Source organism: Eschrichtius robustus, chromosome 20 (assembly GCF_028021215.1).
Source record: "Eschrichtius robustus isolate mEscRob2 chromosome 20, mEscRob2.pri, whole genome shotgun sequence".
NCBI lineage: Eukaryota > Metazoa > Chordata > Mammalia > Artiodactyla > Eschrichtiidae > Eschrichtius > Eschrichtius robustus.
The window spans coordinates 59122030-59137664 of record NC_090843.1 but is presented as its reverse complement, the minus strand read 5'-3'; the positions used below and the strand labels follow the sequence as shown (position 1 = coordinate 59137664).

Here is a 15635-nt window from a genome sequence, read left to right as displayed (position 1 = left end):
CGCAGGACCAGCAGACGCACCCTCAAAGAAAACGTCTTGGCCTCGCATCAAAAGCTTGGCAAACGGACGTACATTTACAGGTCTGAAGTTAAAATCAAATATTTAAAAGTTTATCTGACTTATTTGATTATCCAGCCAACTCCTGCCTTCCACTGTGGGACATTAAAGGACTTCCCCTATGGCCATCCCACCCCCAACACCCCGGCTTCCTGCCATTCATAACTTTACCAGCCTGTCATCCATCTTCTCCTCAAAGGAGTAATAACGTTGAGAAAGGCAGGCTGAGCCTAGAACTCTGTGCCAGCACGTCTGCTTCCTCGTTGATGTCTCATGATGGAAGGAGGTGTTTTATAACCGTGAGTGTGGATGTGGGGCTGGTGGGATGCAGGGGGTGGGATGCAGGGGGGGCAGGTAAAGAGACTAGCTGGGGGAGGGGTAGTCACATGTCCAGTAAACAGAGCTTGGGTGATGGCAGTGTGAGGGGAAAGGAACAGGTGCAGATGGGACATTACAGAGATAATCAACAAGATCGGGGGATTGCTTGAGGAGTCAAAGACCAAGATGGGGCTCCTGGGTGACCCTCGTTGGCAAAAATGGAGAAGACCACAGAAGAAGTACGTTTTGCTTTATGGATGAGATCTCAAATGTTCTAAGTTCAAGATAGCAATTTCTTATGTTTCAAGAGAGGCCAGAACATGGATGGATAATTTGGAACCATTTCTGTCTCAACTCTAAGGATAAATGGAGTCTTTGCGATAAGAAGTATCGAGGGCTAAGTGGGAAGCAGTACTGTCCTCAGGACACACCCAGGGGTTAAGGAACGAGGGTGACAAGGAGGGAGAGAGACAGGCCTGGGCAGGGGTGTGGGGAGAGACCGTGGTCATGAGTCCAAGGGTGGGGAGTTTCAAAGGGGTCGGAGAGGTCAAGCAGGGCCACCTGGTTTAGTCATCAAGGTCACTGGATACCTCAGTTGGATCCAGGGGTCACGGCTGCCTGGGGGAACCACTCCCTCACTGCCCAGAAGCAGCTAGAAAGTGTGAGGGGCAGGGGATGGTGTTCATGGAAAAAGAAACACTGCTTACCCTGCAGCCATGAGCACGGCGGGAGAAGCCACGCTCCCCAGCCAACCTCACTATGCAGGATACTCTTCGGAGGCCTTGGAACAGGCCCAGAGCTCGAGAAGAAGCATCTCAGACACTGAAGAGGCAGCCGGGGTGGGGAGGGGGAGGAGGGGGCTGAGCCCAGTCACCCTTGGCTCACCCCCCGGCCCCTGCTGACCCCAAGACGACAACCCCGCCACCCTCCAGCAGGAGTGCGCACCCCCAGCAAGGCGGTGGGGGCCTGCAGGGGAGGCCCTTCCATCAGGACCTCACTTCCAGCAGCACAAAGGATTCCAGGAGCTGCTTTGCCATTTCAGGCCCTGCTTTGGGTGGCGGGTCTCCTCTCCCAGGGCCTGAGGCTGGTGTGTGGTGGTGGGGACACTGGGGAGCCGTTAAGACCACAGAAGCCACCAGAAGCATCCCTAGATGTGCAATTTCTTTCCAGCTGGATGTACCCCAGATCTCCTAAGTCAGTTTCTATGTACCCCCAAGAAAGGGTTGACAGGAAAACAGGAAGGGAGGGAGGGAGGGAAGGGCAAAAGTACAAACAGAATACTGAGTGTTGACAAGGAGAGCCTAACCACCGTCTGGGAATGGGCATGCAGCGTTGAGTAATGATAATAAAACCTGTTATGGAAAATATCTTCCTTGGGATGACTTTCACACTCCTCACACGGAGCCCAGGGCCCCAAAAGCCTCCACAAATACTAACCACCTATAGCCCATGGCGGGGCTGCCGCAGCCCTGCCACACCCACTCTCCTGTATGGGGGAGGGTTTGGATGACTTGTCTAAGACCAGAGAAATGGGTGGTTTATACATCATTTCTTCTGCCTTAAATTTCCTCCAATGACCCCTCCGCCATCTTCCCAATCTTCCTGGATATTTTACTAGCCGTTAAAGCTTATCTGCCCAACCTTTCCCCATTTCGTTTCTACCAGATACATTGTCATTATTATTACTATGTTATTATTACTACTATGATATTATTACTACTATGATACATTGTCATTATTATTACTATGTTATTATTACTATGATACATATTACTACTATGATACATGATACGTTTCTACCAGATACATTGTCATTATTATTACTATGCTATTCACATAACACCTTAAAAATAAAGTGCGTCGTCTTTGTCTTCTTCCTCATGAAGGAGCTGGGGGTTATTATCTCCATCTCACAGGTGAGGGCCCTGAGGCTCAGAAGGGTGAAGTGACTTGCTCAAAATGCTAACATGAGCTGGCGGTGTGGGCTGAGTGAGAAACCAAGTCTTCTGACTCCCAGCCCAGTGCCACCTCCAATACCCTGTTGCCTCTGGATGCCCTCCCCGTCACCTCGAATGCATCTGAACTATGTTCTCCTGGGCCTGCACCTCACACAGCATGGAGCCCAAACCTTGTCCCCCTTCCTGGCCAAAATCTACATCATTTCTTCCACTTCTGTTCTTTTTTCTTTTTTTTTTTTTTTTTTCCATTTCCAACTGAAGAGTTGGGGCTGGTTGCCCACATTTCGGAGACAATTTATCTCCAGCTGTTATCAGTTCTTTCCTCTCATCTCTCCCTTCGTTACTTCCAAGATGCCCAAAACAGGAAAGAAAATGATAACACCGCCGATCCTCTGTTCACCCAACTGTCTGACCATTACCTACTGCAGAACAGAGCAGGGAGCAGTTCCAGGAAAGAGGGGGAGAAGCAGCAGTGTGGCCAGCGTTTCAGCTTCAAAAATGCCACCTGCCCCCCACCCGAGTTCTATGCAATGTGAGCAAAATGCTGAGACCCACACCTGGGACACAAAACTCTGACTCGGGTACTTGAAATCACCACAGTTCGGGAAAATACGATGGGTCCACACCGGATCTCCTAGAACAAATGCAGGCGAGCCTCATCCCCCAGCAAGAAAGCACCTCTGACGGTGTGAAGCCATGGCACCTGAGCCCTAGCTTAGGGGAGCCCCGCCCTGGATGGTGGCAGGTGGTTGATAAAGTCACACAGGAGATGAAAATAACTGATTGTCAAAATACCCTAAAAAAATCACCTGAATCACCAATAATAGCACAAAACGCATGGTGCTGTGTATTCATTTTGGACTCTATTTGTTAGATGCGCTGAAGGATGAGTAACCGTGAACTAGTCTAAAGTAAAGGGGACGGATCTGAGCACTCCCGTTGCTATGCCGGGAAGGAATTCCCAGCTGAGGCCGGTGCATGTGCATGTGAGCTGGGGTGGACAGGGGACTCTGCAGGCCGCTCACTGGGGCTGATTCCATTCCACTTTGATATGAAGGACCCCTTTCATTCATGGAGGAGGTGGCCCTTGCGAGAATCAAAGCACACAGTGGGGTCAGGCACCATCCACAGTGTTAAGCTCTCCCATCAGCTCCCGTGAGTGAGGCCAGCTGAGTGACCCTGGGAATCATTTCATCTCTTTGACCAGCAGTTTCTAAAATACCTCCAGGGGCCCCAGGATTTGCTGGCGTCACCTTGAGGGCTACTCTGGGGTTGAGGGATGGCCCAGCCCATGGGGTCTCCCTAACTTCAACCCAAGGAACTCTGAGTCACCTACCAAGGCCAACTCATCCTAATACCAACCAGATAGGCCTCCTACAGAGCCTCATTTTATACGATGGAAAGACTAAGGCACAGAGAGAGTAGATAACTTGCCCGAGGTCCTGACCATCATTAAGTGATGGGGCTGGGTTGTGAACTCAGCCTGTCCGGCTCCAGAGTCCACATCCTTAATCACTGTGCTACACTGCCCCTCAGTGAGACTCTTGGTACACAAACCAACTAGGCCTGACCACAGCACGGTGAGGCCTTTTTAACAAGCCGGGAGATTCTACAACCACACATTCCTTTGAGTAAGACCCTTGGAGGCTGGGGGAGACGGAGTGAGGACTGCTCATTTATTCCAACACTTGTCTTGGGGAGCTGCCCTCGGGGCTTCTGAATATCCCAGGTGGCAGCAGCTTCAAACCCTGGATCTGGACAGCATTTTCTTTTCTTTTTTTTTTTTTTTAAGTATTTGTTTATTTATTTATTTTTGGCTGTGTTGGGTCTTCGTTTCTGTGCGAGGGCTTTCTCTAGTTGCGGCGAGTGGGGGCCACACTCTTCATCGCGGTGCGCAGGCCTCTCACTATTGCGGCCTCTCTTGTTGGGAGCACAGACTCCAGACGCGCAGGCTCAGTAGTTGTGGCGCACGGGCCTAGTAGCTCCGCGGCATGTGGGATCTTCCCAGACCAGGGCTCGAACCCTTGTCCCCTGCATTGGCAGGCAGACTCTCAACCACTGCGCCACGAGGGAAGCCCTGGACAGCATTTTCACATCCAGCCCCGAGCTCTGGGTGTCAAATCTAGTTAACAGGCTCAGGGACCAAGCTTGGGTGACGTTGCTGTTGGATAAAAACTAACTGTGACTATAAAGGCGCGAAACTGGCTTTGCCCCATGGGGCTGGTAAACGGCTCTCTGGGCCAGTGGAAGAAGCGTGTCTCCTCCTGGGGGGACCACTCCAGTGGACAGCACACTCCTCTGGACCTGTCAGCTCAGGTCTGTTTGGCGCAAAACAAAAAAGTCGGCTCCCTCCTTAACAGTCACACCTCTGAGGCCAACGAGTCATGAACTTGGAGTTGTTTTTCCAGCACTGGAGATGAATTTCCACTGATGTGCACACCCACTCACCCGCTCCACGGCTCGGCCTCGTAAAGAATGACACATTTTTGAGAAGGCCGGCCAGGTGAGGGGTTCAGCCCAAGGCCGCGCGCAGAGAGACACTCGGTGACCCTTGATGGGAATGAGTCACAGCCCCGAGCTCCAACCAGAGTGAGCTGGCCGAAGCCCATCCCTCATCCTTCTGAAAAATGCAACTGCTGACCTTACATGCCACCACCCTCGCCAGCCTCCTTCCTTCCTGTGCTGGTCCAACGTCAATGCCGCGAGCGAGCCGCCGGCACCGCTGCCTTCTCTCTGATGCTCCCGTTGGTGTCCCATCGTTGCCCTCTGGCTCTCGGTGCCGGCAGACCAACCTCCTGAAGTCTTCACTCAACATTTCCACCGATTCCTGGGCCTCGCGGGCTGGTCACCGTCCCCGAACAAAGACCTCAGGGTCCTGGGCCCCTGGCAACATGAATCAGGAGTCTTCCAGGTCCTGTTTCCAAATGGCTTCCCTCTTTCCTGTTTCCCTTGCAGGACCGATGAAACATGAGGGAGAACCAGCTTCGGAAAACAGCCAGGGTGGGGAGCGAGGGAGCTGAACCCACTGCACCAAGGAAAACTGAGAACCCCAACAGGCTGGCACACAGAAGGCAAAGCCACGGCCACGTTCACGGCCAGCACCGACTTGCCAAGCACCTGCTCGGTGTCAGTCCCTGCTCACCCTGGGCCACTGTTCCCCACGTTCCCGGAAGGCACAGCCGAACCAACAGGTGCAATTCCCAGAATCTCTCTCCAAGAACTGGCCTCAGAAGAGGGCACACACGCGCCACTGGAGGCGGTAAAGCCCAGCCTGAGCGTTCCTCGTTGGGGTTAAGTGCAAAGGGGATTCCTGCACTGAATGCGAGGTCAGATGCTGGATAATCCAGAGCATGCTCTCCACCCCTAACATGTCACGAGTCTGTGAAAATCTAACCCAAGGCAAGACACATACGTGCCCCCGGCCTAACACGCACGGGACATCAGCACCTTCCTTGAGAAGACTGAGATTTCCATCCCAGGCTATCCCGGTGGGAAAGCTGCCCTCAAATCTGTGCCCTGATCTAATGAACTCCCAGGGCAGGAGGTGATGGAGAAGCCTCACGGGGGCTTGCTTTAAGAGTTCAGTTTCTTCCCAGATGACTCACTCTTGGGTTCAGCTCTCCGAACCAGCCCGCAGGCTCCTTCGGCCTCTGCCGTCCCCGTTCCCTGCACTCGGGGGGCAGGTGCCGCGGGGACCCAGGTGGGAGAGCCGGCCCCTCCAGGCCACAGTTCGCAGAGCCGGGCCCTGTGCACGGCCACTGCAGCCTCCTCCTCGCCCGGCCTCCCGAGCGAAGCGCCGCTGCCAGCCTGCTTTCAATATCCGCTCGTCCCTCGCTGGCCTACCAGCCAGACGGTCCCCCCACCCCTTTCTCTTTGAAGAAAAGTGATTTAATTTCATGAGACTTTGGGGTAATCATGTTATGATCTTCAACATTAACCAGAACCAACTCCCTGCTACGGGAGGGTGGGGAAGGAAAGGGGAAGAAAAAAGTAAACAGTCCCACTCAGGATTGCCAGAAATGAGAGGAAAAAGAAAATCACAGCAGCTGCTTTGCTGGTTCCTCTGATGAGGACGGGCTTCTGCCAGAAACGGGGCCTCTGTGTCAAGGTTTCTGGAAACAAGGAAGTTGGGCTTGGCAGGGCCTCCATTTCTACAGGTTAATCAGCTCAATTCTGGGAGGGGGGAAGATTGGTTTTCACTCCTTAACCTTCCTCTTATTCCCACCCCACCCCCCCCTTCCACTCATTCCATGGTGCTCCGCACCGACCCCTCCCCTGAAATTACCTGACATCCTTCTCTGCCTGACTGCAGAGCTGCTTTGGAGCTCAGGTCAAGCAGCCACTTTAGGTTTCCCTGGAGGGCTTCACCTCCACACCCCTGCCTGCCTCTTAAAGCTTTTCGGACAACAAAAGGAGGCTTGATGAGACGCCAGTTTGCGGAGAAGGTAAGTCAGGAAGAGGGGGGCTTAGAAAAAGACAAGGAATAACTCAGGGCCCAACCCCAGAACAGTGCATCTAAGGGTTAGCTGGAACTCGCGAGGAATTCTCATGAACAATGGTCCTTCTTGGCAGACAGTCCAAGGGTGTGGTGCTAGCTTGAAAAAACAGCAAAGAACCCAGGCTCCAGGGCCACTGGGAGGCGGCTGGTGTGAGGCTGGAGAGCTGGAAAGCTGGGGTGAGGGTGCAGACACCCAGGAAGTGACGGGTCACACGGAAAGGTACTCCCCTTGGGGCCAAGAGACACAGACCTTGGCTGGGTGAAGGGCAGACAGCTCCGGGTCTGCCCTGGCTTCCTTCCCATCTTTCAGGGTTGCCTGTCAGACCACACACACGCCCACCCCCAAGGCCTCTCCAGGTTCTCTGATCCCTCCTCAGGGATGCTGAAATGGCAACATCTTCTAGGGGCTGTGACACGGAGGGACCATATAAGGCAACCTCTCACACCCCACCACTCGGTCAAACCCCAGCATCCATTCAGATTTCAAGCCGGGACTCAGAGTGTCTTAGGAATTCTGGAGGGAAACAAGGGCCAGACGTGACTTTGGAGACATATGTTTGCAGTTTAGGTCCGTTTCAAGGGTGTAGGGAAAACAACACAAGTGAAATCGGCCCCCGTATGACTGCCACGTCGCCCCCAAACCTCCATACCAGGCTGCTGGCTGAAGGGCATGCATGGGGGTCTCCCTCCACCCTGGCAAGCAGGTGAGCACATCCTTAGACCGAGAGTCAGAGCTAAGCAAAGTCTTTTGGCCTCTGTGAGGTATGACAGTGCCGGATATAGAAACTATCATTCATTTTAATACATTTTTGTCTCTGCAGGCACCTCAAAGGGGCTTTGTTTGTTTTCCCACCTCACAGAAAAATTTTAATTTAAGATAAAGGTCAAACAGAGTAGAACAGAGGGATTACGAAGTCTAATTAGTGAGAATGTGAAGATATCACTATATTAGAAAAGTGATCAAAACGGGCTTAGAGCAAACCTTGGACCATGTCCGGAGCTTAATGTGGCGGTTCCAGAGACTGCCTTTCACATGCTTGAGAAATACTAAAGAAAAATCACTCCGTCCAAGGGTATCAGTGTTCAGTCAATCCATGTTACATCAAAATGAGATCTGTGTCCCCCGAGAGCAGACTCCTTCAGGCAGCTGACGGAGGTGGAAAAGAGCCGGGTTCGTGAGCCCTACAGCCATAGTGGTTTGTGGCAATTCTCTCCATACGGAAAGTTCCAAGAGGTTGGAGGAGCTGAGGTCTGTGGGGTGCGGGGTACGCAGGGGACCACAGGAGAGCTCTCAGGGGAAGCAATGTGGCTGTCACATACAGCAGGAACGTTTTGAAACAGAGCATCCCAGAAGTCTTGCGAAGCCCCGATGGTGGGTCTAGCCTCCACAGAGTGATACACAAAGCACCTTTCTCTTAAAAGTGAGCTCCGGATCCGTGGCAGCTCAGATCAGTGGTAAACACGCTGGACGAGGAGGTAAGAGATTTAGGTTCTAATTCCAACTTTTCATCACACTGCACCTTTCCAAAGTTTCAGGGGGTCAGGCTAAAGGGGCCGGGATCGCTGTGTGTCAATCCCCCTGTCTCTATGACCTCTCTAAAGATTGAAGTGAGTTAAGACTAAACCTCCTTTCTGGAAGGGGGGAAACAACCACAGACGAAATTTTCTGAGTCGTCCTAACCAACGGCTCAAGTAAAATCCACCCAGAAGTCTCATCGCCAACATTTATTGAACGCTCTCTGTGAACCAACTACTGTCCCAAGCAGTAACTCACTTAACTCACAGCAACCATCTGAGGGGGGCATTACTATCACCCCCAATAGATAGAAGGAGAACCTGAGCCACAGCAAAGCTGAGACACTGGCCCAACATCACAGAGCTAGTACGTGATAGAAGTAAGGTTCGAGCCTAGACATTCTGGCACAGAAATCCTACCTCTAAGCCCACGAGACCACACAGCCTACTAGGAAGATGCAAGTATAACATTCCCCATGTGCTTTGGCCATAAAAGCTCTCGACTACGTGCGTGGGAACATAGCTACACTAGCTCATTCTTTTCTCCCGAAAGGCTGCCGGCTTCTATCTGGGTTACCCACCAATCTCTTCCCAGGAGGATGGTCCATTTTGCCGGTGGCATGACACAGGGTCTTGGTGCACTCAGCCAGGGAGGCAATGGTGGAACATATTAGGGCCAAAAATAGGGGAGCAAACTTCAAACGATTTCTTAACGTTGCGGGGCGGGGGGGGGGGGGTCAACCTCACCAGTCTTTCTTCCTCAGGAGTAACTGGGAGCCCCACGCAATACTTCTGCCTGGATTCTTAGACATTCTTTTTTTTTTTTTCTATGTTAAGTAATTTATTTAAGACCATCTGTAAAGAAAACCAAAATAGTCAACCTCTAGTACCTATCTTAAGCTTACTCTTTTCCTGCAGTTATTGGCATTTTTACAAATTGGTTCCAGCTTAGGAGCTAATACCTGAATTATTTTGGCTTTTCAAGAGTTCATGCATTTATTTTTTCTGTTAATATGTTTATTAATATTCCACAAAAGAAAAAAGAATCAATGTTCATCTGTTATGAGCAACACATTAAGCCTCATTACTAAATAAGTGATTTTTGTCACTATCCTTAATATTTGGGGGGGGGGGATTGAATCCATGCTAGTAATTAAGAGTAGTATTTTACTTTAATAATTTTATTTCATACTTTTAAAGAAATTATTTTATTCATTTTTTATTGAAGTATAGTTCATTTACAATGTTGTATTAGTTTTAAGCATACAGCAAAGTGATTCAGTTATATATATGTGTGTGTATATATATATATACATATATAAGTATATATGTATATACATACATATTTGTTTTCAGATTCTTTTCCATTATAGACATTCTTACTTCAAGATGCTTTTTGGGGAATCCCCTGGCGATCCAGTGGTTAAGACTGCACTTCCACTGCAGAGGGTGAGGGTTCGATCCCTGGTCGGGGAAGTTCCACATGCTGCACAGTGCAGCCAAAAAAAAAAAGATGCCTTTTGGCCCTTCTGTCCCCAAATCCCTGTTGGTGACAAGAAGCTAGGTTCCTGAGATGCAAACAAGGCAAGACCTCCAACATGGAGAACGTGAGAAGTTTCAGGAAGGATGCCACGCAGAAAATTCAAACTCATCTCAAAAAGGAAATGACCTCCCTGGCTCCATTATTTTGTTTGTAACAAAGTGAATGTATTTAATCCATACTCAAACCAAAACAGTTTATATGCAGAGTCTGCTGAGGGCTTTTTAATTATGAAATATGAAAGAAAAAGAATGTTCATTCTTCTGCTTTGGAGTAACAAGTCAGTAAAGTGGAAATTCAACTGATCTTTCAAGAAGACCAGAAAGAAATGTCCCGAAAACTTAATTTCCACTCTTTTTTTTGTCCATATTATTATCCCATTTTATTTTTTTAAAGTGATTTTTATTGGAGTATAGTTGCTTTACAATGTTGTGTTAGTTTCTTGCTGTACAGCAAAGTGAATCAGTCATACGTATACACATATCCACTCTTTTCTAGATTTCTCCACTCACTTTTTTTAAAATTCCCATAACTATAACCTAGTTGAATACCCCTTTCAAACGTTTTAATAGGAAATTTCCTGGGAGAGGAAGTGAGGCCTTGGCGTCTAAGAGGTTCAAATTTAACAGTTGAAAAAAGTGTCAGCAGCGTAAAATTCCTAAAGGATTGTCAAATCCATCAACGTGAAGCTCTTGGTATGGGGTCTTCGCAAGCAGTGGAAGAAGCCAGGCTGGGAAGCCAGAGGCTGTTTGTTTGTTTATTTGTTTTACTGAAGTAGAGTTGATTTTCAATGTTGTGTTAATTTCTGCTGTACAGCAAAGTGATTCAGTTATACATATATATATATCCATTCTTTTTCATATTCTTTTCCATTATGGTTTATCACAGGGTATCGACTATAGTTCCCTGTGCTACATGGCAGGACCTTGTTGTCAGAGGCTGTTTCTGAAGATAGGAAAAGTCAGCGTCCTACTCTGAAAGGCAGACTCGCTTACGCCTCTAGTCACAGAGAGGTGGGTACGTGTCCACATGTGGGGCATCAGCCAGGGAGAGAACTAGGCATCTGTCTGTATTGCAGCCACGTGATCTGGAAACCAGCCACTCCCCTTTCCTGCATCTCAGATCACCCTCTGAAAACTGGAGGTTGACACACTGTTCTTTCCCCAGGGTCTAGAGTAAGAAAAGGCCTATTAAAAAAGGCCTTAACTAGGGAATAAATCTGACTCTATTCACACCAAAGAGGTACTTCCATAAGCTCATCAATCCCTTTTTACCTTGGCCTTTATCCAACCAATATGCCTTTATTACGTGCCTCCAATGAAACACTAAGACTTTGCGCTGGGAGGAGGACCTTCAAGATGGCAGAGGAGTAAGACGTGGAGATCACCTTCCTCCCCACAAGTACATCAAAAATACATCTACATGTGGAACAACTCCTACAGAACACCTACTGAACGCTGGCAGAAGACCTCAGACTTCCCAAAAGACACCAGAGGGCGACCTACACGCAGAGGCGGGGCCAAATCCAAAGTTGAATCCCAGGAGCTGTGTGAACAAAGAAGAGAAAAGGAAATTTCTCCGTGCAGCCTCAGGAGCAGAGGATTAAATCCCTACAGTCAACTTGAGCCGTGTGGCTGACAGGGTCTTGGTACTCTGGCCGGGTGTCAGGCTTGAGCCTCTGAGGGGGGAGAGCCGAGTTCAGGACATTGGACCACCAGAGACCTCCCAGCCCCACGTAATATCAATCGGCGAGAGCTCTCCCAGAGATCTCCGTCTCAAGGCTAAGACCCAACTCCACTCAACGACCAGCAAGCTCCAGTGCTGGACACCCCAAGCCAAACAACTAGCAAGACAGGAACACAACCTCACCCATTAGCAGAGAGGCTGCCTAAAATCATACTAAGTTCACAGACACTCCAAAACACACCACTGGACGTTGTCCTGCCCACCAGAAAGACAAGATCCAGCCTCATCCACCAGAACACAGGCACCAGTCTCCTCCACCAGGAAGCCTACACAACCCACTGAAACAACCATACCCACTGGGGGCAGACATCAAAAAACAACGGGAACTACAAACCTGCAGCCTGCAAAAAGGAGACCCCAAACACAGTAAGTTAAGCAAAGTGAGAAGACAGAGAGATACGCAGCAGATGAAGGAGCAAAGTAAAAACCCACCAGACCAAACAAATGAAAGGGAAATAGACAGTCTACCTGAAAAAGAATTCAGAGTAACGATAGTAAAGATAATCAAAAATCTTGGAAATAGAATGGAGAAAATACAAGAAACGTTTAACAAGGACCTAGAAGAACTAAAGAGCAAACAACCAATGATGAACAACACAATAAATGAAATTAAAAATTCTCTAGAAGGAATCAATAGCAGAATAACTGAGGCACAAGAACGGATAAGTGACCAGGAAGATAAATAGTGGAAATAACTACCACAGAGCAGAATAAAAAAAAAAGAATGAAAAGAATTGAGGACAGCCTCAAAGACCTCTGGGACAGCATTAAATACACCAACATTCGAATTACAGGGGTCCCAGAAGAAGAAGAGAAAAAGAAAGGGACTGAGAAAATATTTGAAGAGATTATAGTTGAAAACGTCCCTAATATGGGAAAGGAAATAGTCAATCAAGTCCAGGAAGCACAGAGAGTCCCATACAGGATAAATCCAAGGAGAAACGCGCCAAGACACACATTAATCAAACTATCAAAAGTTAAATACAAAGAAAAAATATTAAAAGCAGCAAGGGAAAAGCAACAAATAACATACAAGGGAATCCTCATAAAGTTAACAACTGATCTCTCAGCAGAAACTCTGCAAGCCAGAAGGGAGTGGCAGGACATAGTTAAAGTGATGAAAAGGAAAAACCTACGACCAAGATTACTCTACCCAGCAAGGATCTCATTCACATTCAATGGAGAAATTAAAACCTTTACAGACAAGCAAAAGCTAGAGAATTCAGTACCACCAAACCAGCTTTACAACAAATGCTAAAGGAACTTCCCTAGGCAGGAAACACAAGAGAAGGAAAAGACCTACAATAACAAACCCAAAACAATTAAGAAAATGGTAATAGGAACATACATATCGATAATTACCTTACATGTAAATGGATTAAACGCCCCAACCAAATGACATAGACTGGCTGAATGGATACAAAAACAAGACCCGTATATATGCTGTCTACAAGAGACCCACTTCAGACCTAGGGGCGCATACAGACTGAAAGTGAGGGGATGGAAAAAGATATTCCATGCAAGTGGAAATCAAAAGAAAGCTGGAGTAGCAATTCTCATATCAGACAAAATGGACTTTAAAATAAAGACTATTACAAGAGACAAAGAAGGACACTACATAATGATCACGGGATCAATCCAAGAAGAAGATATAACAATTGTAAATATTTATGCACCCAACATAGGAGCACCTCAATACATAAGGCAAATGCTAACAGTCATAAAAGGGGAAATGGACAGTAACACAATAATAGTCGGGGACTTTAACACCCCACTTTCCCCAATGAACAGATCATCCAAAATGAAAATAACTAAGGAAACACAAGCTTTAAATGACACATTAAACAAGATGGACTTAATTGATATTTACAGGACATTCCATCCAAAAACAACAGAATACACTTTCTTCTCAAGTGCTCACGGAACATTCTCCAGGATAGACCACATCTTGGGTCAGAAATCAAGCCTTGGTAAATTTAAGAAAATTGAAACTGTATCAAGTATCTTTTCTGACCACAATGCTATGAGACTAGATATCAATTACAGGAAAAAAACTGTAAAAAATACAAACACATGGAGGCTAAACAATACACTACTAAATAACCAAGAGATCACTGAAGAAATCAAAGAGGAAATCAAAAAATACCTAGAAACAAATGGCAATGAAAACACGAGGGGCTTCCCTGGTGGCTCAGTGGTTAAGAATCTGCCTGCCAATGCAGGGGACACAGGTTCGAGCCCTGGTCCAGGAAGATCCCACATGTCGCGGAGCAATGAAGCACGTGCGCCACAACTACCGAGGCTGCGCTCTGGAGCTGCAAGCCACAACTAATGAGCCTGCATGCCACAGCTACTGAAGCCCGTGCTCCTAGAGCCTGTGCTCCGCAACAACAGAGGTCACCGCAATGAGAAGCCTGTGCACCACAACGAAGAGTAGCCCCCGCTCACCGCAACTAGAGAAACCCCACACACAGCAACAAAGACCCAACACAGGCAAAAATAAATAAATAAAATAAATTTATTTAAAAAAAAGAAAACACGATGACCCAAAACCTATGGGATGCAGCAAAAGCAGTTCTAAGAGGGAAGTTTATAGCAATACAATCCTGCCTCAAGAAACAAGAAAAATCTCAAATAAACAACCTAACCGTACACCTAAAGCAATTGGAGAAAGAACAAAAAAAAAACAAAGTTAGCAGAAGGAAAGAAATCATAAAAATCAGGTCAGAAATAAATGAAAAAGAAATGAAGGAAACAATAGCAAAGATCAATAAAACTAAAAGCTGGTTCTTTGAGAAGATATACAAAATTGATAAACCATTAGCCAGACTCATCAAAAAAAAAAGGGAAAAGACTCAAATCAACAGAATTAGAAATGAACAAAGAGAAGTAACAACTGACACTGCAGAAATACAAAGGATCATGAGAGATTACTACAGGCAACTATACACCAATAAAATAGACAACCTGGAAGAAATGCACAAATTCTTAGAAAAGCACAACCTTCCAAGACTGAACCAGGAAGAAATAGAAAATATAAGCAGACCAATCACAAGCACTGAAATTGAAACTGTGATTAAAAATCTTCCAAGACCTAAGTGTCCATCGACAGATGAATGGATAAAGAAGATGTGGCACATATATACAATGGAATATTACTCAGCCATAAAAAGAAACGAAATTGAGTTATTTGTAGTGAGGTGGATGGACCTAGAGTCTGTCATACAGAGTGAAGTCAGAAAGAGAAAAACAAATACCATATGCTAACACATATATATGGAATCTAAGGAAGAAAAAAAAAAAAGGTCATGAAGAACCTAGGGGCAAGATGGGAATAAAGACACAGACCTACCAGAGAATGGACTTGAGGATATGGGGAGGGGGAGGGGTGAGATGTGACAGGGTGAGAGAGTGGCATGGACATATATACACTACCAAATGTAAAACAGATAGCTCGTGGGAAGCAGCCGCATAGCACAGGGAGATCAGCTTGGTGCTTTGTTACCACCTAGAGGGGTGGGATAGGGAGCGTGGGAGGGAGGGAGACGCAAGAGGGAAGAGATATGAGAACATATGTATATGTATAACTGATTCACTTTGTTATAAAGCAGAAACTAACACACCATTGTAAAGCAACTGTACTCCAATAAAGATGTTAAAAAAAAAAAGACAAGATAAAAAAACAAAAATCTTCCAAGAAACAAAAGCCCAGGACCAGATGGCTTCACAGGTGAATTCTATCAAACATTTAGAGAAGAGCTAACACCTATCCTTCTCAAACTCTTCCAAAATATAGCAGAGGGAGGAACACTCCCAAACTCATTCTACGAGGCCACCATCACCCTGATACCAAAACCACACAAAGATGTCACAAAAAAAGAAAACTACATGCCGATATCACTAATGAACATAGATGCAAAAATTCTCAACAAAATACTAGCAAACAGAATCCAACAGCACATTAAAAGGATCATACACCATGATCAAGTGGGGTTTATCCCAG

The 15635-nt window shown here is 47.1% G+C and overlaps 1 protein-coding gene across 2 annotated transcripts in view; it reads right to left on the bottom strand.

Moving 5' to 3' along the window:
• NTN1 (netrin 1) overlaps positions 1-15635 on the bottom strand; it is a 192611-nt gene that overhangs the window by 136385 nt on the left and 40591 nt on the right. The gene's annotated exons all lie outside the window — the stretch shown is intronic.